This window comes from Manis pentadactyla, chromosome 5, assembly GCF_030020395.1.
Source record: "Manis pentadactyla isolate mManPen7 chromosome 5, mManPen7.hap1, whole genome shotgun sequence".
In the NCBI taxonomy this organism is placed as follows: Eukaryota; Metazoa; Chordata; class Mammalia; order Pholidota; family Manidae; genus Manis; species Manis pentadactyla.
Window position 1 is genome coordinate 33,368,362 of NC_080023.1, and position 25,421 is coordinate 33,393,782.

A 25,421-nucleotide genomic window follows, 5' to 3' on the forward strand; every position below is an offset into this window, starting at 1 on the left:
TCTCCTATATTTCATGTAAACTGGGAGTTACATCTAAAGGTGTTTCAGATTCAGGCTAAACATTTTTGCAAGAATAGTTCATTTAGAAATGCTGTTCACTCATTGTTGTACATTAAAAGGCATGTAATATTTAGTTGTCTGTCCATTTTGATGTTGTATTTGATCACCAGCCTAAGGTGGTGACAGCCAGATCATTTTATTGTAAAGTTATGTTTTTCTTTTTGCAATTAGCAAGCAATCTGTGCCATGGTACTTTGGCACCAGGTAAATCTCTTATCAGCCTTTCACCTAATGATTTTAGCCTTCATTGAAGATTGCTGATGATTCTTGATCCGTTATTTAATTACGGGTTGCAAAATGGTAGGTAGTTTTGGATTCTATTTTTCTTTTACATTGTTTTCTTCTATAAAGGAGAGGTTTCCCTCTTTCCACAAAGTGGCTATAGAGGGAACATACCTTGACATAATAGTGGCCATATATAACAAAACACATGGCTAACATCATGCTCACTGGTGAAAAGCTACAAGCTTTTCCTTGAATATCAGGAACAAAAGAAGGATGTCCACTCTTACCACTTTATTCAACATAGTACTGGAGGTCCTAGACATAACAATCAGACAAAAAAAAGAAAGGACACTGAGATTGGTAAGAAAAAGTGAAATTGTCACTATTTGCAGATGACATGATACTGTACATAGAAAACCTTAAAGACTCCATCAAAAAACTACTGGAACTAATAAGTGAATTTGGTAAAGAATCAGAATACAAAATCAAAATACAGAAATCTGTTGTGATTCTATAATACTAATAACAAACATGCAGAGAAAGAAAGAAGAAAACAATACCATTTATAATTGCATCAAAAAGGAAAAATACCTAGGAATAAGTTTAACCAAGAAGATTAAAGACCTGTACTCTAAAAATTATAAGACATTGATGAAAGAAATCGAATACAACACAAATAAATGGAAAGTTAAATTGGAAAAATTAATGTTGTTAAAATGTCCATACTGCCCAAAGCAATCTACAGATTCAGTGCAGTTACCATCAGAATAGCAATGGCATTTTTCACAGAATTAGAACAAAGAATCCTAAAATTCATATGGAACCACAAAGACCCTGAACAATTTTGAAAAAGAAGAACAAAGCTGGAGGTATCACATTCCCTGATTTCAAACTATACTACTAAGCAAGGATATGGAGAAAACGGAACCCTACTGCTCTGTTGGTAGGAATGTAAATTGGTGCAGCTATTATGGAAAACAGTATGATGGTTCCTCAAGAAATTAAAAATTGAAATATCATATACCCTAGCCACTTCCATGTTATTTACCTGAAGAAAACAAAAACAGTAATTCAAAAAGATATATGCATCCCCATGTTTATTGCAGCAGCATTTACAGTAGCCAAGATATGGAATCAACCTGAGTGTCCACTGATAGATGAATAGGTAAAGAAGGTGTGGTATATAAATACAATGAAATATTACTTAGTCATAAAAAGGAATGAAGTCTTGCCATTTGTGACAACATGGATGGACCTAAAGGGTATTATGCTAGCTGAAATAAGACAGAGAAAGGCACATACTATATAATTTCACTTACATGTGGAATCTAAAAAACAAAACAAAACAATAGAAATAGACTCATAAATACTGGGAACAAACCAGTGGACTGTTGAAGTGTTGCTGAAGGGGAATGGGGTGGAGGGACAGGTAAAATAGGTGAAGGGAATAAAGAGGCATAGACTTCCAGTTATAAAATAAGTCACAGGGACAATTTGTACAGCACAGGGAATATAGTCAATAATATGTAATAACTTAGGGTGATAACTGGTAAGTACCCTTATTGTGGTGAGCATTTCATAATCACATAATTGTGGAATCACTATGTTGTACACCTGAAACTAATGTGGTATTATATGTCTACTATACTTCTATTAAAAAAATAGGTTTGTTTCCCTAAGCAATTAGGGCTGTTTTTTTTTGAGGTGGACTTATTTATTTTTTATTAAGCTATCGTTGATATACACTCTTATGAAGGTTTCACATGAAAAACATTGTAGTTACTACATTCACCCATACTATCAAGTCCCCCCCATACCCCATTGAAGTCACTGTCCATGAGTCTAGTAAGATGTAGGGCTATTGTTTTTTTACCATGAAAAAATGTTTTACTTAAAAGGCAGAGTAAATGTTTAGTTCTTACCCTTTGTATAACAATTTCCAGAGTGCAGCAGTCACCTCCAATGGTGCCAAATGAAGTCAGTCTTTTTTCTTTTTCTGTTTCTTCTGTGATTTCTTTCGAATATCATATATATTTATATATTTTAGATTTTGGTTTTATTTAGAATTATAGTTTGATATGACTTTGCTTTTATTTTATATCTATAGTATGTAATTTATATTTTTTTAATAGTAAGAAGACATGCTGGATAACCAAGAGCTGTAGACTGTGCAGATATCTGTGGCCTTATTAAGCAGGTTGATAGCATCAATTCTAGACAGATGGTAAGTAAGCATTATTAAAGTCATAGAGTATGAATATTTCACACAGGAGTTTTTCAAGCTTTTATTTCCATATTTGAGTGATTAAAAAAAATCTTTCTTGAGAGGGTACTGTAACAGGTTTTGTTATTAGAACTTCTCAAAGAATATGTGGTTGCATAAACCATGTTGACCCTGAAGTCTGGAGAACTGTATTGTGTTCCTGGTTTTCTCATTTAATGTGTTTTAGTTTCTATGCTTCTAAAATGCAACTTCTTGCTCCTTCATATGGTACATATTGTTAGCCATCTACAGATATTATTGCATCTGTTGTATGTTTGGGACTATGGTAAATGCCAGATTGGAGTGTATGTCATAATCCATGTTCTGAAGGAACATGACTAATTGGGGGAAATATGCATATACAGATGAAAATACGTCAGTAAAACCAACAATTTGAATGTCTAAAATAACTCAGCAAGATCAGTACTGGCAGTAAGTAATGAAGAACTATAGAAAGTGTTGAAGAATTTTAGAGAAATATGCCTTCTTGCCATTCTTTTGGCCAAAAGCTGTATATTTGTTTAGCAAGTGGCTTTTCTGCTTAAGAATATGTCTTGGAGGTCTTTCTGGTCTCCACCCACATCTGGTTTTTACATTCTGCCTTAAACTGTTTAATAGCTGCTTAATATTCCAAAGAGTAATTTTTGTCATAATTTATTTAACTCTACTCTTATCCATCAATATTTAGGATGTCTTCAATTATCAGTTATAATGGTTCTTATGACAGACAGATATTTTTAAGATTATTGGTTACCTTAGTTTGGTTTCATTTTTTATAAATACCATCTTTTTTAATGACACACCCTTCGGTATTTTGATAAGATTTAGTATCTACCTTACCATTATCACAGCAGTACACTTAAAATCATCTTGTAGGTACTTAATCTCTGGTATTGTTTGTATTGGTTCTTGATAGCATTTATTTCTGAGAAAGATGTTTTCTGATATTGTGGGATCATTTTTTTTTGAGTTATAACTTCCCTACATATTCTTTATAGAGAGATGTTTTTTTGCTTTGTTCCCTTTTTTGATGGTTTTAAAGACCTGAAGTATTACTAATATATTTGATTGTCAGTATCAGCTTTCCTAGGCCTGTTTTTACTACATGGCTGATAGTGACTATTTAATCAAATACCTTTTTTCGTTTCAGAAATTTATTATATTCTGGATATTTCTCCGTGAAGTTATTTTAAACTACTTGTCCTTATAATATATATAGCAGATTTATTCATAAAATGACATGGGAAATTCTTTGGTGTTAGTGTTGTGTTGATGATGTACTTTTCATTAGGAAGGTTTTTTTGGAGCTGGGTTTATTGATATATCCACTTCTAATGAGAGTATTGACCACTGCCTTTCCACTGTTTAGAGTTTGTGTTCATTCTATTATTTATAGATTTAACATTTACCCTAAATTTTTTTTAATGGTTAGAAGAACATACATCCTTACTTGTTAAAAAAAAAATGAAACTATAGAGTTGATAAGGCCATGGCTTACCATGCATGCTGGAATATTTTGATGATAATCAGTGAGCAAGTTGTATTGGTAAGGTTCTTTACCAGGTTAAAAGTGAATAATCAGGGTAAAAGAGCTTGGAAAATGTGTATATATGAAATTTATATGTTCATGGTATCACTATTAATAAAAATTTTTATTATTTGATTTTAGCTCTTTGTTTGATCCAGTCCTTTTACTTTCTCCATAATGTATCAAACCTTATTTACCCATCCTTACCTCATATATCCTTTTAGAATACATTCTCTGTTTAGGTCAGGTATGAATGTGGAGAAGCTACACAAACTTGTTTAAACTATTGTATTAATAAGGCTCTCTTCATGGAAAAAGGAAATTACATAATATCAGGTGATAAAAGAATTAAACATGAACATTACATAAGTGAATAAATGGGATTGAAATACTGGATATACAAAGTAAAACTGGTAATTGGGAGGTAGTGTCAGCTACATGTTTTTATATCCAAGGGTTCCTTCCCTACATTAAATATTGTTTAGACACTCAAACTGCCTATATGTTTAGGTCTTTTACCATGTTAGTAGACACAATGAGAAAAAAAGGTATAAGAGATAATATAGTTTGCAAGCTGGAGGAAGTATAGATGGAAGTCCAAAATTCAGTTTAATTGCTAGTAGTGATTTTTGTCTTTTTCTAATTGTGAAAAAATGTATATATTATAGGTTATTTGGAAAATGCAAAAGTAGTATATTAAAAATAAAGTTACATATAATCTCATTGCTGAGAGACTTCCTTTACAGTGTAATATTCCAGGCTAATTTAATCCAGTCCCATTTGGTGCCTGTATAAATTACATTTAGTATTGTGCCTTCCTTTTCTAACATTGTCTTAAAAGAACTCTAAATATCCAAAATATAGTCTTTAATGACTGTATAAAATTCCATCTACAAATTGAAGAGATAGGATCTGAAACCAGGTTTGTTAAGACTCAAGGTTTTGCTACTAAAGAGCCTTAATACTGATACTTACTTTTTTGCCTTTTGTTTTCTTGTTTGCAAAATAGGTATAATACTACTCACTGTTTTAAAAATCAAGTAAAATCATGATTTTAGTAAACTATACTTATTATCACCAGAAGTTATCATTTCTTTCTCATTAAATGTTTAGCTTTTGAGTTTTTGGTTATAAAATATTACTTATTTTGAGTATCTCTATATAGAGATTTATGTAAATCTGTGACTATTTTTTATGATAAAGTCTAGAAGTTCATAATACATAGTGCTGGTTTGTTTTCCAAAAAGTTTATACCATTTTATATTCATGAAAATGTATGAGAATTCCTACTTTATTATAGCTTTGCCAACACTGGCTATTATTATTTTTGAAATTATTTTTTACTTAATAGGCAATATAATATTCTCTTTTAATTCAATTTTATTAATGGGGTTAAACTTTTAATAATTAGTGTTTCTGTTTTTTTTTTTAGAATTCTATAATTACTGCTTTCTTGTTCTTTTTTCCTTAGCTTAATCTTTCATTCATCCAGCAGAAATTTATGTGTGCTTACTTTATGCTAGGTAGTATTTCAGTATTGGTATTTAGTTTTGATAAATTAAATACCATTTATTATTATTTTATTTAGTAATAGCAATGCAGAATTGAACAGAATTAACAAAAAACAATTGCCTGCAAGAGCTTACTTCTTAGTGTTAGGATATACAGACATTAAACAAAATAAACATTTAAATTAAAGAGTGATAATTGCTTTGGAGGATAAATAATGAAGGGGAGGTGGAGAGAATGTGTGTGTGTGTATGCAGTTTTACATAGAGTGGTTAGGGAAAGCCTTACTGCAGAGATGCCATGAGTAAAGTATTATGAGGACTAAATCAGGTAGACATCTGGGGGAAGTGAATTTAACAAGTATAAGGGCACTGAAGCAGAATAATACTGGGTGAATTTAAGAAAGAGCAAGAGGGAGAATAGCAAGAAATGATGAGAGAGTTATTAGGGAACTACACTGTTGAGGATCTTAACTGGGCCATTTTAAGAACTTGGGCTTGTACTCTGTATGAGATGCAGAGATGTTGGAGATTTTAAGGCAAAGGAGAGACTTGATTTGACTTAAGATCTAGTAATTCAGCACAGTCCCTATCAACATTCCATATGGCTTCTTTGCAGAAATTGACAAGCTGACTATTAAATTCACATGGAAATGCAAGGGGCCCAGAATAGTCAAAACAGTCTTGGAAAAGAATGAAGTTGGTAGTTTTAAAGCTTAATATAAAGTTATTGGTTTTAAAACTTACTACAAAGCTACAATAATCAAGAATGTAATGTTGACATAAAAACAGACATACAGAGGGAAAAAGATGGCAGCATGAGAAGTGAAGCAGAAACGTCCTTCCAAAACCACATATAACATGAAAATACAGCAAATAGAACTATTCCTGAAAGAAGTCTGCGATAGACTGCCTACATCTGGGGAAAACGTCACAGAAAAGGGTAAAGTAGCAAAGCCTTGTTCCAGACCCAAGCCCTCCCTCCACCCCAGCTCACAGACAGGAGGAAGAGAAACAGAGCAGGGAGGGAATAGAAGCCCAGGACAGCTAAACACTCACCCCTGGAGATCTGCTCTAGGAGCATGAGTCCACATTACATGGTGCTCTAGAGATTAGAGAGGTCGGAAAGCAAAGACAGACAGAGTGCCTGGAGAGACAGATTCCAGCTGCTTGCAGAGAACAGGTACCCACAACTGGCTGCTCCAGGACAAAAGAATGGCAGGCACTTTGAAAGACTTCTCAACAGTGAGAGGGATGCTAAAGGGCCAAGGAAGAGAGCTTGCTGCTCAGGAGGAAGGAGAAGTGGGCAAAATCCTCCCAGCACACTTAGCCCAGCAGGTAGGGAACATTCAGGAGCTTCAGGTACTCCATCCCCCTGGCTGGCAATGCAGTACCGAGGCCCCCCACCGTGATACTCAGCCTGTCACTCCTTCCTCTCAGTAGGCACCTGTCTGCTCACCTGTTCCTCTCACCATAATGCCAGGCCAGCCTGAAGGGCGGCTCTGCCTCAGCAGCTACAGGGACATAGCACAGAGGCTCCTCCCTGTGCTCTTGGCCCACTGGCCCAGGCAGTGGAAGCAGACACTGCAGCCGGGAAGCAGGAAAGAGCTCTTTCCTCCCAGCAGGCAAGACACTCACGAGAGAAATTGAAGAAGACACCAATAAATGGAAATACATCCAGTGCTCCTGGATAGGAAGAATTAGTAATTTCAAAATGACCATCCTGCCTAAAGCAATCTACAAATTCAATGCAATTCCTATCAAAAAATTCCAATAGCATTCTTCAACGAACTAGAACAAATAGCTCTAAAATTCATATGGAACCACAAAAGACCCCAAATAGCCAAAGCAATCCTGAGAAGAAAGAATAAAGCCAGGGTGATTATGCTCTCCAACTTCAAGCTTTACTACAGAGCCACAATAATCAAGACAATTTGGTACTGGCACAAGAACAGACCCATAGATCAATGGAACAGAATAGAGAGCCCAGTTGTAAACCCACACACATACGGCTAATTAAAATACGATAAAGGAGCTATGGATATACAATGGGGAAATGACAGCCTCTTCAACAGTTGGTGCTGGTAAAACTGGACAGCTACATGTAAGAGAATAAAACTGGATTATTGTCTAACTCCATACACAAAAGTAAACTCGAAATGGGTCAAAGACCTGAATGTAAGTCATGAAACGATAAAACTCTTAGAAGAAAACATAGGCAAGAATCTCTTGAATATAAACACGAGCAACTTTTTCCTGAATGCATCTCCTCAGGCAAGGGAAAAAAAGCAAGAATGAACAAATGGGTCTACATCAAACTTCTGCAAACTACGTCAAAAGCTTCTGTACAGCAAAGGACACCATCAGTAGAACAAAAAGACATTCTACAGTATGGGAGAATATATTCTTAAACGACATATCCGACAAAGGGTTTACATTCAAAATAAATAAAGAACTCACACCCTCAACACCCAAAAAGCAAATAATCCAATTAAAAAATGGGCAGAGGATCTGAACAGACACTTCTCCAAAGAAGTTCAAACGGCCAACAGGAACATGGAAAGATGTTCCACATCGCTAATTATCAGGGAAATGCAGATTAAAACCACAATGAGATATCATCTCACACCAGTTAGGATGGCCAACATCCAAAGGCCAAGGCACAACAAATTCTGGTGAGGATGCAGAGAAAGGGGAGCCCTCCTACACTATTGGTGGGAACATAAATTATTTCAGCCATTGTGGAAAGCAATATGGAGGTTCCTCAAAAAACTAAAAACAGAAGTACCATTTGACCCAGGAATTCCACTCCTAGGAATTTACCTGAGGAAAACAAGATCCCAGTTTCAAAAAGACATGTGCACCCCTATGTTTATTGCAGTACTGTTTACAATAGCCAAGATATGGAAGCAACCTAAGTGTCCATCTGTAGATGAATGGATAAAGATGTGTTACATATACAAAATGGAATGTTATTCAGCCATAAGAAGAAAACATCCTACTGTTTGCAACAACATGGATGGAGCTAGAGGGTATTATGGTCAATGAAATAAGCCAGGTGGAGAAAGACAAGTACCAAATGATTTCTCTCATTTGTGGAGTATAAGAACAAAGAAAAACTGAAGGAACATAACAGCAAAACTGAAGGAACAAAATGGCAGCAGACTCAGACTCCAAGAAGGAAACTCGCTATTACCCAAGAAAAAGGGAGTGGGGAGCGAGGGAGAAGTGGATTAAGGGGCATTACAATTAGCACACATAATGTTGGGGGTCACAGGGAAGGCCGTATAGCACAAAAACAAGTAGTGATTCTATAGCATCTTACGATAATGGACAGTGACTGCAATGGAGTGTGTGGGGGGGGACTTGATAATGGGTGAATGTAGTAACCACAGTGTTACTTATGTGAAACCCCCATAAGATTGTATATTGATACCTTAATAATAATACAAAAACAGACATATAGATCAATGGAATAGAATTGAGAGTCCAATAGTAAATCTTTATACTTACAGTTGATTTTCAGCAAGGGAGTTAAGACCATTTAATGGGGAAAGAATTGTCTTTTCAATAAATGGTGCTGGGACAACTGGATATCCATATGAAAAGAATTAACTTTGATCCCTATCTTTTATCATATATTAAAAATTAAGTCAAAGTAGATTACAGACCTAAATGTAAGAGTTGAAACCATAAAACTCTTAGAAGAAAACAGGCCTAAAATTTTGTGACATTGGTTTAGGCAGTGGTTTCTTTGGACAGTGAAAGTCTAAGTGACAAAAGAAAAAAAAAATTCATCAAGATAAAACGTTTGTGCTTCAAAGGGCACCATCAAGAAAATGAAAAGACAATCCACATGATGGGAGAAAATATTCGATAAGAGACTCATATCCAGAGTGTATAAAGAACTCTGATAGCTCAATAATATTGACTAATAATTTTTTAATTTAAAAATGGACAAAGGATATAAGTAGGTATTTCTTCAAATAAAACATACAGATGCCAGTAAACACATGTAATGATGGTCAGCAACATAAGTCTTTAGGGAAACACAAAATAAAATCACAGTGGCCATTAGGCCATAATAAAAAAGATGGATAGACAATAACAGGTGTTGATGAAAATGTAGAAAAGTGGGAAACCCCATACTTTGCTGGTGGAAATTGAAAATGGTGCAGTCATTTGGAAAACAGTTTGGCAGTTTCTCCGAAGTTTAAACGTTGAGCTGCCATATGACCTGAATAAAATTTTAATTTAGATCAGGCAAGATTTGCTGAATGATCAGACATGAGATATGAGGGAGAGGAGGAAGCAAAAATGACTCTTAGTTTTTTGACCTCAGCAATTGGGAATTGCCATTAGCTGAGATTGAGAGGACTGTGTTTAGGGCAGGTCTGCAGTGGAGGATCAAATCATTTTTAGACACACCTGGTTTGAAATGTCTATTAGATAGATACACAAAGTGAGTATGTTTAATGGGTAGTTTGAGGTGGGTCTGGAGTCAGGGAAGATGCAGGTTGAGATGTAAGTGAGTTGACATTTTGTTAGTGATATAAGTCGTGAAACTGGGTGAGATCACCAAAGGGAGTAAGTCAGGCAAAAGAAGAAAACCTAGGGCTAAGCCCTGAGCACTCCATTGTTTCCAAGTTGAGTAATGAGAAAATCCTTAGAGTGGCAATGTCCTTAGAAAAAAATTATGTTTTTAGGATGTTCTTTGGAGGAGGGATTTATCAGTTATGTAAATGCTGCTATATAGGTCTACACCATTAGATTTAATTTTATTTTCTAATCACTGGTATATATAGAAATACAGTCCAGCAACCTTGATAAATTAATCTGGGTAATTCAACAGATAATCTGTAAATTCTTTTGGATTTTATATGCATTCAGTTGTATTTTCTGTGAATAATGATAGTTTCATTTCTTCTTTTCCAATCCCTGTAACTTCTATTTCCTTCTCAAGTCTTAATGCTCTGGCTATATCCTCAGGCACACTTAGCCATGTAGAATAGAAGTCATAATAGCAGTCATTCTTATCTAATTTCTGATTGCAGAGAAAAAGCTTTCAGCATTTCATGATTAAGTACAAGGTGTTTTTTTTTGGGTAAAGACCTGCATCTTCCCTGACTCCAGACCCACATCAAACTACCCATTAAACGTACTCACTTTGTGTATCTATCTAATAGACATTTCAAACCAGGTGTGTCTAAAAATGATTTGATCCTTTATTAATTACCTTGTTTCTAATTTTTAATCATGAGTACATGCTGACTTTTTCAAATGTATTTTTTACATATATTGAATTGATTGTGTAATTTTTCTTCATTTTGTTAATGTCAGAAATTGCATTGATATTTTCATATATTAAAGCAACCTTATATTCTTTTTTGTGTGTTTTTTAAATTAAATTAAATTTTTAAATTAAGGTATCATTGATAGACACTCTTATGAAGCTTTTACATGAAGAACATTGTGGTTACTACATTCACCCATATTATCAAGTCCCCCCCATACCCCATTGAAGTCACTGTCCATCAGTGTAGTAAGATGCTAGAGTCACTACTTATCTTCTCTGTGCTACACTGTCTTCCCCGTGACCCTCGCACACTCCATGTATACTAATTATAATACCCCTCAATCCCCTTCTCCCTCCCTTCCTACCCGTCCTCCACCTCCCCTCCCCTTTGTTAACTGCTAGTCCCTTCTTGGAGTCTGTGAGTCTGCTGCTGTTTTGTTCCTTCAGTTTTGCCTCGTTGTTACACTCCACAACAATCTTATATTCTTAAGATAAATCCAGGTTAGTTTTAATGCATTATTCTTATATAATACAGTTTTTATGTTACCATTATCACTCATATAATGTATACATTACTACTTTGATATTTTGTCTAGGAATTACATCTATATTTATGTGTGAAATAGGCCAGTACTTTTTCTTTATTTTAATATCCTTGCCAAGTTTTGGTATCTGTTATGATAGTCTCATAAAATGAATTGTATTTCATCTATTTCTATTCTTTGAAAGAGTTTGTGTAAGATTGGTATTAGAAGCTATTTAGGGGATGAAGCCATCTAGACTGAGGGTTCTCTTTGTGGGAAGGTTTTAAGTTACAAATTCTACTTCTTTAATAGATAAAGGACTATCAGATCTTGTTTCTTATATCAAATTTGGAATGAGATATGTTTTTAAAAAATATGTGCATTTTATATAAAGTTTAAAATTTATTGACATAAAATTGTTTATGATATCCTCTTAGCTCTCTTTTAATATTTCTGTGGGCTTGATATGATGTATGCTTTTTCATTTCTGGTATCAGTTATTAGTGTCTTCTGTTGCTTTTTTAGATCACTCTTCCCAAGAATTTATCACTTTTATTTTTATTTTATTTTATTTTTATTAAGGTATTATTATATATAATCCTATGAAGGTTTCACATGAGCAACAATTGTGGTTACTAACTCACCATATTATCAAGTTCCCCACCCCCACCCCATTGCAGTCACTGTCCATCAGTGTAGCAAGATGCCACAGAGTCACTACTTGTCTTCTCTGTGCTACACTGTCTACCCCATGACGTCCCCACACCATGTGTGTCAATCATAATGCCCCTTAATTCCCTTCTCACCGCCTCCGTACCCCCTTCCTTTTGGTAACCACTAGTCCTTTCTTGAAGTCTGCAAGTCTGCTGCTGTTTTGTTCCTTCAGTTTTGCTTTGTTGATATACTCCACAAATGAGTGAAATCATTTGGTACTTGTCTTTCTCTGCCTGGCTTATTTTACTGAGCATAATACCCTCTAGCTCCATCCATGTTGTTGCAAATGGTAGGATTTGTTTCCTTCTTATGGCTGAATAACATTCCATTGTGTATATGTACCACATCTTCTTTATCCATTCATCTACTGATGGACACTTAGGTTGCTTCCATATCTTGGCTATTGTAAATAGTGCTGCAATAAACATAGGGGTGCATATGTCTTTTTGAAACTGGGTGAATTCCTCTTAGGGTGAATTCCTAGGAGTGGAATTCCTGGGTAAAATGGTATTTCTGTTTTTAGTTTTTTGAGGAACCTCCATATTGCTTTCCACCATGGTTGAACTAATTTACATTCCCACCAACAGTGTAGGAGGGCTCCTCTTTCTCTGCATCCTCGCCAGTATTTGTTGTGCCTTGTCTTTTGGATGGTGGCCATCCTAACTGGTGTGAGGTGATATCTCATTGTGGTTTTAATTTGCATTTCCCTGATAGTTAGCAATGTGGAGCATCTTCCCATGTTCCTGTTGGCCATTTGAATTTCTTCTTTGGAGAAGTGTCTGTTCAGATCCTCTGTTCATTTTTTAATTGGGTTATTTGCTCTTTGAGTGTTGAGGCATGTGAGTTCTTTATATATTTTGGATGTTAACCCTTTATTGGATGTCATTTATGAATATATTCTCCCATACTGTAGACTGCCTTTTTTTCTGCTGATGGTGTCCTTTGTTGTACAGAAGCTTTTTGGTTTGATGTAGTCCCACTTGTTCATTTTTTATTTTGTTTCCCTTGCCCATGGAGGTATGTTCATGAAGAACTGGTTCATGTTTATATTCAAGAGAATTTTGCCTATGTTTTCTTCTAAGAGTTTTATGGGTTCATGTATTACGTTCAGGTCTTTAATCCATGTTGAGTTTACTTTTGTGTATGGAGTTAGACAGTAATCCAGTTTCATTCCCTTGCTTGTAGCTGTCCAGTTTTCCCAACACCAGTTGCTGAAGAGGCTGCCTTTTCCCCATTGTATATTCATGGCTACCTTATCATGTATTAATTGACCCTATATGTGTGGGTTTATATCTTGGCTTTCTAATCTGCTCCATTGATCTATGGGCCTGTTCTTGTGCCAGTACTATATTGTTTTATTTTATTTTATTTTATTTTGGTATCATTAATCTACAATTACATGAGCAACATTATGGTTGGTTACTAGACTCCCCCCATTATCATGTCCCCACCACATACCCCATTACAGTCACTGTGAATCAGTGTAGTAAGATGCTATAGAATCACTACTTGTCCTGTGTTGTACTGCCTTCCCCGTGCCTCCCTGCTACATTATGTGTACTAATCGTAATGCTCCCTTTATCCCCATATCCCTCCCTTCCCACCCATCGTCCCCAGTCCCTTTCGTTTTAGTAACTGTTAGTTCCATTCTTGGGTTCTGTGAGTCTGTTGCTGTTTTGTTCCTTCAGTTTTTGCTTTGTTCTTATACTCCATCAGATGAGTGAACTCATTTGGTACTTGTCTTTCTCCGCCTAGCTTATTTCACTGAGCATAATACCCTCTAGCTCCATCTATGTTGTTGCAGTACTATATTGTTTTGATTATTGTACGTTTGTAGTATAGCTTGCAGTTAAGGAGTGTATTCCCCCAGCTTTGTTCTTCTTTCTCAAGATGACTTTGGCTATTCATGGTCTTTTGTGCTTCCATATTGATTTTAGAACTATTTGTTCTAGTTCATTGAAAAATGCTGTTGGTATTTTGATAGGGAGTGCATTGAATCTGTAAAATGCTTTGGGCAGGTGGCCATTCTGACAATATTAATTCTTCCTATTCATGAGCGTTTGATAGTTTTCCATTTATGTCTTATTTAATTTCTCCCATGAGTTTTCAGAATATAGGTCTTTCACTTCCTTGGTTAGGTTTATTCCTAGGTATTTAATGTTTTTGTGCAATTGTAAATGAAATTGTTTTCCTGATACCTCTTTCTGCTAGTTTGTTGTTAGTATATAGGAATGGAACAGATTTCTGCATATTAACTTTGTATCCTGCAATTTTACTAATTCAGCTATTAGTTCTGCATAGTGATAGTTTGACTTTTCCTTAACCATTTTGGATACCTTTTATCTGTTTGTGTTGTGTAATTCCTTTAGCTAGGACCTCTAGTACTATGCTGAATAAAAGTAGTGAGAGTGGGCATCCTTGTCTTGTTCCCGATCTTAAAGGAAAAGCTTTCAGCTTTTTGCCATTGAGTATGATGTTGGCTATGGGTTTGTCACATATCGCCTTTATTATGTTAGGGTATGTGCCCTCTATACCCATTTTGTTGAGAGTTTTTATCATGAATGTATGTTAAATTTTGTCAAATGCCCTTTCAGCATGTATTAAGATGACCATGTGGTTTTTATCTTTCTTTTTGTTAATGTGGTTTATGGTATTGATTGATTTTGAAATACTACACCATCCTTGCATCCCTATAATAAATCCCACTTGGTCAGATGGATGATCCTTTTTATGTCTTTTTGAATTTGGTTTGCTAATATTTTGTTGAGGAGGAGTTTTGCCTCTATGGTCATCAAGAAATTAGTCTAAAATTTTCTTTTTTTGTAGTGCTTTTGTCTTGTTTTGGTATTAGAGTGATTCTGGCCTAATAGAATATGTTTGGAAGTATTCTCCCCTCTTCTACTTTTTGGAATACTTTAAAAAGGAAGGGTATTAGCTCTTCATTAAATGTTTGGTAGAATTCAGCTGTGAAGTCATCTGGTCCTCGATTTTATTTGTTGAGAGTTTTTTTTTTAACCATTTATTTCTTTTTATTAATTGTTAATTTTATAGCCATTTTTGTTTTTAATGAAGCCTGATTAAAAAATCATTAAGACATTGAGATCAAACTGCCTCTTTGTAGTTCAACCATTTTTGATAGCACCTTCCCCTCTAAGCATTTTCAGAATGTCATAACAGTTGTTAATTATCAGTTCTATACTATCATAAAATGAAATGAATAACCCAAATTTAATACATTAACCTTTACATAATTGAAAATTCTTACTACATCACTATACACACTGTTAAGTTCATTTGGTAGTTTTGTCTTTTAATAACAAGACTTCATTGATGAACCAGTGTGTTAATGTATTTCATGGCATGAATTCCTTAATCTGTATAACTACCTAAGACTGCTTTTTTGTCATTTCAGCTCTACTACCAGAACATAATCCTACACAAAACTTAAGCTCCAACTCACATTTCTTGACAATATTGTACTTTGCATTTTTTTTTGGTATCATTAATCTACAATTACATGAGGAGCATTATGTTTACTAGACTCTCCCCCACATACCCCATTACGGTCACTGTCTATCAGCATAGTAACATGCTGCAGAATCACTATTTGTCTTCTCTGTGTTATACAGCCCTTCCTGTGCCCCCCCCCCACATTATATATGCTAATCATAATACCCCCTTTCTTTTTCCCCCCCTTATCCCTCCCTCCCCTCCCATCCTCCCCAGGCCCTTTCTCTTTTTCTCTTTGGTAACTGTTAGTCCATTCTTGGGTTCTGTGAGTCTGCTGCTGTTTTGTTCCTTCAGTTTTTGCTTTGTTCTTATACTCCACAGATGAGTGAAATCATTTGATACTTGTCTTTCTCCGCCTTGCTTATTTCACTGAGCATAATACCCACTAGCCCCATCCATGTTGTTGCAAATGATAGGATTTGTTTTCTTATATGGCTGAATAACATCCCATTGTGTATATGTACCACATCTTCTTTATACATTCATCTACTGATGGACACTTAGGTTGCTTCCATTTCTTGGCTATTGTGAACAGTGCTGCGATAAACATAGGGGTGTATATGTCTTTTTCAAAGTGGGCTTCTGCATTCTTAGGGTGAATTCCTAGGAGTGGAATTCCTGGGTCAAATGGTATTTCTACTTTGAGTTTTTTGAGGACCCTCCATACTGCTTTCCACAATGGTTGAACTAATTTACATTCCCACCAGCAGTGTAGGAGGGTTCCCCTTTCTCCACAACCTCGCCAACATTTGTTGTTGTTTGTCTTTTGGATGGTGGCAATCCTTACTGGTGTGAGGTGATATCTCATTGTGGTTTTAATTTGCATTTCTCTGATGACTAGCGACGTGGAGCATCTTTTCATGTGTCTGGTGGTCATCTGAATTTCTTCTTTGAAGAAGTGTCTATTCAGCTCCTCTGACCATTTTTTAATTGGATTATTTGCTTTTTGTTTGTTGAGGTGTGTTTTTTTTGAGAGTTTTTGATTACCAATTCAATTTTGTTATTGGTAACTGGTCTGTTCAGATTTTCTGTTTCTTACTGGGTCTGTCTTGGAAGATTATAATTTTCTAAAATATTGGTCCAGTTTGTCTAGTTGTTCAGTTTATTAGCATATGAATTTTCCATAGAATTCTCTAATAATTTGTTCTGTATTTCTCTGGTATCTGTTTCAACTATTTCCTCATTTCTGATTTTGTTTGTGTACTCTCTTTTTCTTGATAAGTCTGGCTATGGGTTTATCTATTTTCTTTATTTTCTGTGAGAACCAGCTCTTGGTTGTTGAATTTTCTCTATTGTTTTAATCTTCTCTATTTTCTTTATTTCTGCTCTGATCTTTATTATGTCCCTCCTTCTACTAACTGTGAGTTTCATTTGTTCTTTTCCAGTTTATTTAATTGTGAGTTTAGACATTATTTGGGAGTGTTCTTGTTTCTTGAGGTAGGCTTTTATTGCTATGTGCATGCCTCTGAGGACCACTTTTGGGGCAAAACCCACATATTTTGAACTGTTGTAATTTTGTTTTCATTTGTTTCCATTGGCTATTGTAAACAGTGTTTTCATTTCATTCTCTTCACTTTCAGTCTGTATATGTCTTTAGGTCTGAAATGAGTTTCTTGTAGGCAGCCTAAATTCATTCCTCCACCCTATGTCTTTTGGTACATTTGGTCCATTTACATGTAAGGCAGTTATTGATAGGTATGTACTTATAGCCACTTTATTGTTTTCTGGTTGTTTTTGTAGTTTCTCTCTGTTCCTTTCTTCCTTACTTTCCTCTTTGATTTGTTGATCCATTTGTGGAGGCTAGAAGCATGCTGTTTAGCCTCCATGTGTTAATGGGCTTTTTTTTTTTCTTCATGTAATTGATTTCTAGTTTCATACCATTGTGATCTGAAAAGATTCTTGTTACATCAAACTTTTTGAATTTATTGATGCTGTTTTTGCATCCTAATGTGTGGTCTATTCTGGAGAATGTTATATGTGCACCCGAGAAAACTGTGTATCCTGCTGTTTTCGGGTGGAATGTCTTGTATATATCTCTTAAGTCCATCTGTTCTAATATGTCGTTCAGTGCCTCGGCCTCTTTATTTTCTGTCTGAATAATCTGTCCTTTGATGTAAATGGAGTGTTAAAGTCTCCTAATATGATTGTGTTGTTGTCTCTTTCCCCCTTTAGGTCTGTTAGTATATATTGTTTTATATGTTTTGGTGCTTCTGAGTTGGGTGCATACACGTTTACAATTGTTACATCCTCTTGGTAGGCTGATCCCTTTATCATTATGTAATGTCCATTTTTGTCTCTTGTTACTTTCTTTGTTTTGAAGTCTGCTTTGCCTAATATAAGTACTGCTATTCCTGCTTTTTCTCCCTTTTATTTGCATGAAATATCTTTTTCCATCTCTTCACTTTCAGTCTGTATATGTCTTTAGGTCTGAAATGAATTCCTTGTAGGCAGCCTATATTCATTCCTCCACCCTATGTCTTTTGGTACATTTGGTCCATTTACATGTAAGGCAGTTATTGATAGGTATGTACTTATAGTCACTTTATTAATTGTTTTCTGGTTGTTTTTGTAGTTTCTCTCTGTTCCTTTCTTCCTCACTTATACTCTTCTCTTGTTATTTGATGGTTTTCTTTAGTGTTATGCTTGGATTTAAAAATTTTTTTTGTGTATTTATTATAGTATTTAGGTTTGTGGTTACAAAGGTTCATAGTTTCCTGTATATCGAACAGTCTATATTAAGTTGATGGTTGCTCTATTTCAAACACAGTCTAAAAGTACTTCTTTCTTATTTTTTCTCTTCCTCCACACTTTACGTAGTAAATGTCATAATCTGCACTATTTGTATATTCTTTGACTGATTTTGTGGATGGTTGATTTTACTACTTTCTTTTTTTTTTAACTTCATAGTTGCTTAGTAAGGAATTGGTTTACTGCCTTTACGGTGGGTTTATTTTCACTGATGAAAAGTATTCAGGCTGAAGAATGTTTCCAGCTACAGAAATCCCTGTAACATACTCTGTAAGGCTGGTTTAGTGATGGTGAATTCTTTCACTTTGGTTTATCAGGAAACTTAATCTTTCCTTCAATTCTGAATGACAACCTGGCTGGGTAGAGGATTCTTTGTTGAAGGTCCTTCTGTTTTTTTTTTTTTTTTTTTTTTGTAGATAATTATTTTTCATTGAAGGGTAGTTGACACACAGTATTACATTACATTAGTTTCAGGTGTACAACAAAGTGATTCAACATTTATATACATGATAATTCTAGGTACCAGCTATCACCATACCAAGTTGTTACAATATTTTGACTATATTCCTTATGCTATACATTACATCCCGGTTACTTATTTATTTTACAATTGGAAGTGTGTGTACATATATACATATTTTTTTTTTTGTGTGTGTGTGTGTGTGTGTGAGGGCCTCTCTCATATTTATTGATCAAATGGTGTTAACAACAATAAAATTCTGTATAGGGGGGTCAATGCTCAATGCACAATCATTAATCCACCCCAAGCCTAATTTTCATCAGTCTCCAATCTTCTGAAGCATAACGAACAAGTTCTTACATGGAGTACAAATTCTTACATAGTGAATAAGTTACATGGTGAACCTTACAAGGGCAGTCATCACAGAAGCTTTCGGTTTTGCTCATGCATTATGAACTATAAACAGTCAGTCCAAATATGAATATTCATTTGATTTTTATACTTGATTTATATGTGGATGCCACATTTCTCTCTTTATTATTATTATTTTTAATAAAATGCTGAAGTGGTAGGTAGATACAGGATAAAGGTAGAAAACATAGTTTAGTGTTGTAAGAGAGCAAATGTAGATGATCAGGTGTGTGCCTGTAGACTATGTGTTAATCCAAGCTAGACACGGGCAATAAAACATCCACGTATGCAGAAGATTTCTCTCAGAACAGGGGGGGTGAGGTTCTAAGCCTCACCTCTGTTGATCCCCAATTTCTCACCTGATGGCCCCCCTGCGACTGTGCCTGTCTTAGGTTGTTCCTCCCTTGAGGAATCTTACCCGTCTCTGGCTAACCAGTCATCTTCCGGGGCCATACAGGGAAATGTTAAGTTGGTAAGTGAGAGAGAAGCCTTATTGTTTGAAAAGGTTAGCTTTTTACTTCTTTGCATATTTATGCCCTGTGGCTTCTATGCCCAGCACTTGTCTTGAGGTATCTTTACCACTTGGAAGAATTATGATACTCGGTAAATTTGATATGAGGCACGAATTCTATTTAAGGGTTGTAATTAGGAAGGAAGAAGAAAAGCTATAGAAGTAGGAGGCGGCAGAAAACATGGGAAGATTGATTATTTCTTTGACATATCTTCTTGTAGAGTAACTTAAGCATGGATAGGTTTTAAGCTACTACTTAAATTGCGCACACACATTAACATAATAGGAGTACAGTTACATAACCAAAGCATACCTGTAATTACCAGTCATCTCCAGTGAAACCAAGAAAAGCAGTTAGGCACCTTAGGCATTTGTGAAAACTTATCTATGATATGGTGGATATTGTCCAACTGAACTTGAACAGTCTGAGAGAAATCAGACAAATTAAAACAACCTATTCCTGGGGACTGTTCACATCCCATATGTTCTTTTAACAGTAAATAGTCTGTAGTTGTAAGATTTTGAAGCGCTACAATTTGCACTTCTCCTAATTCTTGATTGAGTTCCAACAGTATAGATCCAGTCAAATTTGTTGTTTTACTGTATGCACAGGCCAGTTTAGATATCTCCTTCTTCATTCCAATGGCAAGTCCAGGAACTGGTGGGATGAGTGCGTCTACAGCTGTAGCAGTGCGTGGATCTTTGTTGGGGATTTTTGATGATCATCTTCTGGCATGAGTCTTCCAGAGAGTGCTGATGTTGGAAGTTCTCTTTCATATCGTATCTTAGTTCATTTTCGGGGTAGCCCAATTAGGCTTTGATCCTCTGTAAAAACACAAACAGACCCTTTGCCTACACTTTTATATGCCCTTTATACCCTTGTGTAGGACACATTGGAGGTCTCTACACAGGAACTGCCTTTTTTTTTTTTCTTTTGGTGTCATTAATCTACACTTACATGACGAATATTATGTTTACTAGGCTCTCCCCTATACCAGGTCCCCCCTATAAACCCCTTTACAGTCACTGTCCATCAGGATAGCAAATGTTGTAGAATCACTACTTGCCTTCTCTGTGTTGTACCGCCCTCCCCTTTCTCCCACCCCCCCATGCATGCTAATCTTAATACCCCCCTTCTTCTCCCCCCCTTATCCCTCCCTACCCACCCATCCTCCCCAGTCCCTTTCCCTTTGGTACCTGTTACTCCATTCTTGAGTTTTGTGATTCTGCTGCTGTTTTGTTCCTTCAGTTTTTTCTTTGTTCTTATATTCCACAGATGAGTGAAATCATTTGGTATTTCTCTTTCTCCGCTTGGCTTGTTTCACTGAGCATAATATCCTCCAGCTCCATCCATGTTGCTGCAAATGGTAGGATTTGCCCTTTTCTTATGGCTGAGTAGTATTCCATTGTGTATATGTACCACATCTTCTTTATCCATTCATCTATCGATGGACTTTTAGGTTGCTTCCAATTCTTGGCTATTGTAAATAGTGCTGCGATAAAACATAGGGGAGCATTGGTCTTTCTCATACTTGATTGCTGCATTCTTATGGTAAATTCCTAGGAGTGCAATTCCTGGGTCAAATGGTAAGTCTGTTTTGAGCATTTTGATGTACCTCCATACTGCTTTCCACAATGGTTGAACTAATTTACATTGCCACCAGCAGTGTAGGAGGGTTTCCCTTTCTCCACAGCCTCGCCAACATTTGTTGTTGTTTGTCTTTTGGATGGCAGCCATCCTTACTGGTGTGAGGTGATACCTTATTGTAGTTTTAATTTGCATTTCTCTGATAATTAGCGATGTGGAGCATCTTTTCATGTGTCTGTTGGCCATCTGTATTTCTATTTTGGAGAACTGTCTGTTCAGTTCCTCTGCCCATTTTTTAATTGGGTTATTTGTTTTTTGTTTGTTGAGGCGTGTGAGCTCTTTATATATTCTGGACGTCAAGCCTTTATCGGATCTGTCATGTTCAAATATATTCTCCCATAGTGTAGGGTTCCTTTTTGTTCTATTGATGGTGTCTTTTGCTGTACAGAAGCTTTTCAGCTTAATATAGTCCCACTTGTTCATTTTTGCTGTTGTTTTCCTTGCCTGGGGAGATATGTTCAAGAAGAGGTCACTCATGTTTATGTCTAAGAGGTTTTTGCCTATGTTTTCTTCCAAGAGTTTAATGGTTTCATGACTTACATTCAGGTCTTTGATCCATTTTGAGTTTACTTTCGTATATGGGGTTAGACAATGGTCCAGTTTCATTCTTCTACATGTAGCTGTCCAGTTTTGCCAGCACCATCTGTTGAAGAGACTATCATTTCCCCATTGTATGTCCATGGCTCCTTTATCAAATATTAATTGGCCATATATGTCTGGGTTAATGTCTGGATTGTCTAGTCTGTTCCATTGGTCTGTGGCTCTGTTCTTGTGCCAGTACCAAATTGTCTTGATTACTATGGCTTTATAGTAGAGCTTGAAGGTGGGGAGTGAGGTCCCCCCTACTTTATTCTTCTTTCTCAGGATTGCTTTAGCTATTCGGGGTCTTTGGTGTTTCCATATGAATTTTTGAATTATTTGTTCCAGTTCATTGAAGAATGTTGCTGGTAGTTTCATAGGGATTGCATTAAATCTGTATATTGCTTTGGGCAGGATGGCCATTTTGACGATATTAATTCTTCCTAGCCACGAGCATGGGATGAGTTTCCATCTGTTAGTGTCCCCTTTAATTTCTCTTAAGAGTGACTTGTAGTTTTCAGAATATAAGTCTTTCACTTCTTTGGTTAGGTTTATTCCTAGGTATTTTATTTTTTTTGATGCAATTGTGAATGGAGTTGTTTTCCTGATTTCTCTTTCTGTTGGTTCATTGTTAGTGTATAGGAAAGCCACAGATTTCTGTGTGTTGATTTTGTATCCTGCAACTTTGCTGTATTCCGATATCAGTTCTAGTAGTTTTGGGGTGGAGTCTTTAGGGTTTTTATGTACAGTATCATGTCATCTGCAAATAGTGACAGTTTAACTTCTTCTTTTCCAATCTGGATTCCTTGCATGTTTTTGTTTTGTCTGATTGCCGTGGCTAGGACCTCCAGTACTATGTTAAATAACAGTGGGGAGAGTGGGCATCCCTGTCTAGTTCCCGATCTCAGAGGAAGTGTGTTCAGCTTCTCGCTGTTCAATATAATGTTGGCTGTGGGTTTATCATAGATGGCCTTTATTATGTTGAGGTACTTGCCCTCTATTCCCATTTTGCTGAGAGTTTTTATCATGATTGGATGTTGAACTTTGTCAAATGCTTTTTCAGCATCTATGGATATCATCATGTGGTTTTTGTCTTTCTTTTTGTTGATGTGGTGGATGATGTTGATGGACTTTCGAATGTTGTACCATCCTTGCATCCCTGGGATGAATCCCACTTGGTCATGGCGTATGATCCTTTTGATGTATTTTTGAATTCGGTTTGCTAATATTTTGTTGAGTATTTTTACATCTACGTTCATCAGGGATATTGGTCTGTAGTTTTCTTTTTTGGTGGGGTCTTTGCCTGGTTTTGGTATTAGGGTGATGTTAGCTTCATAGAATGAGTTTGGGAGTATCCCCCCCTCCTCTATTTTTCGGAAAACTTTAAGGAGAATGGGTATTATGTAGGATGCCCTGTAGAGGTGGTTTGTGGGAGGCAAATTCCCTCAACTTTTGCTTGTCTGGGAATTGTTTAATCCCTCCTTCATATTTAAATGATATTCGTGCTGGATACAGTAGTCTTGGTTCGAGGCCCTTCTGTTTCATTGCATTAAGTATATCATGCCATTCTCTTCTGGCCTGTAGGGTTTCTGTTGAGAAGTCTGATGATAGCCTGATGGGTTTTCCTTTGTAGGTAACCTTTTTTTTCTCTCTGGCTGCTTGTAATACTTTGTCCTTGTCTTTGATCTTTGCCATTTTAATTATTATGTGTCTTGGTGTTACCCTCCTTGGATCCCTTGTCATGGGAGTTCTGTGTACCTCAGTGGTCTGAGAGGCCATTTCTTCCCCTAGTTTGGGGAAATTTTCAGCAATTATTTCTTCAAAGACATTTTCTATCCCCTTTTCTCTCTCTACTTCTTCTGGAATACCTATGATTCTTATATTATTCCTTTTAGATTGATCACTCAGCTCTCTTAAAATTCTTTCATTCCTGGAGATCCTTTTATCTCTCTCTGCATCAGCTTCTCTGCGTTCCTGTTCTCTGTTTTCTAGTCCATTAATGGTCTCTTGCATCTCATCCATTCTGTTTTGAAGTCCTTCCAGAGCTTGTTTTATTTCTGAATTCTCCTTCCTTAGTTCTTGCATATTTCTCTGCAAGTCCATCAGCATGGTTATGACTTTTGTTTGGAATTCTTTTTCAGGTAGACTGGCTAAATCTATCTCCCCAGATTCCTTCTCAGGGGAAGATGTAGCAGATGCTGAAGCTGTCTGGGTTAGTCTTGTCTGGATCATATTTTTTTGCCTTTTCATGTTGACAGGTGCTATTGACTGTCAGCTGGGAGGGCCAAAATTTTCCTTTGCTACTGGCCTTTCTTTACTGGGACAACTGCGACCCCTAGTGGCTTGTGTTGGGTAATTGCGTGTAGAGTGGGTCTTTGTGTCTTGCCTGGCCGGAAGGGAGAAATTCCCCTTTCTGTGGGCGGAATTTGTCTCAGGCTGCTTCTCTGCTTTCGCAACGCCCGGTGGGGTAATGGATGGGGGGGCTGCTTGACTGTTTGCCTCCGTGAGGGGTCTCAGAGCTGTTGCCCAGGGGGTTAGTGCACCCGGTTTTCCCTGTAATTTCCAGCTGCTGTACTGTGACCTGGGTTGTTTCCATCAAGCTGTTAAGTCCCTGTGCCTTTAAGACTTTCAAAAAGCCCCCGCTTTTCTTTGTCACAGGGGCATCAGCTTCAGCACCTGCTCAGAGGTCTTACTCCCTGTTCCCCCAGTATCCAGGGCCCCCTGGGCATATACTGTGTCTGCGCTCTGGCCCGGATGGCTGGGGCTGGGTGCTCGGCAGTCCTGGGCTCCGTCTCCCTCCCGCTCTGCCTATTGTTCTCCCGCCGGGAGCTGGGGGGAGGGGCGCTCGGGTCCCGCAGTCAGGGGCTTGTATCTTACCCCTTTCACCAGTCGCTGGGTTCTCGCTGGTGTAGCTGCAGTCTGGCCACTGTCCTGCGTCTTCTGGTCTCTCTTTTAGGGCTAGTTGTGTTTGTTGTATTTTCAAAAGTATATATGTTTTTGGGAGGAGATTCCCACTGTCCTACTCACGCCGCCATGTTGGCTCCCGAGAATGGGTATTATGTCTTCCCTGTATGTCTGATAAAATTCCGAGGTAAATCCATCTGGCCCGGGGGTTTTGTTCTTTGGTAGTTTTTTGATTACCGCTTCAATTTCGTTGCTGGTAATTGGTCTGTTTAGATTTTCTGTTTCTTCCTGGGTCAATCTTGGAAGGTTATATTTTTCTAGGAAGTTGTCCATTTCTCCTAGGTTTCTCAGCTTGTTAGCATATAGGTTTTCATAGTATTCTCCAATAATTCTTTGCATTTCCGTGGGGTCCGTCGTGATTTTTCCTTTCTCGTTTCTGATACTGTTGATTTGTGTTGACTCTCTTTTCTTCTTAATAAGTCTGGCTAGAGGCTTATCTATTTTGTTTATTTTCTCGAAGAACCAGCTCTTG

At 36.7% G+C, this 25,421-nt stretch overlaps 1 protein-coding gene across 11 annotated transcripts in view; it reads left to right on the top strand.

Annotated features, from left to right (window-relative positions):
• The window catches only part of N4BP2 (NEDD4 binding protein 2), a 135,695-nt gene that overhangs the window by 8,946 nt on the left and 101,328 nt on the right, over positions 1-25,421 (top strand). For 9 of the 11 annotated variants that reach the window (XM_036908524.2, XM_036908521.2, XM_036908514.2 and 6 more), the window contains exon 2: positions 2,418-2,509. The exons of the other annotated variants lie outside the window; for them this stretch is intronic. The gene's annotated coding sequence lies outside the window, so the exon portion shown is untranslated. The remainder of the gene's footprint in view (positions 1-2,417; positions 2,510-25,421) is intronic. 11 annotated transcript variants of the gene reach the window in all.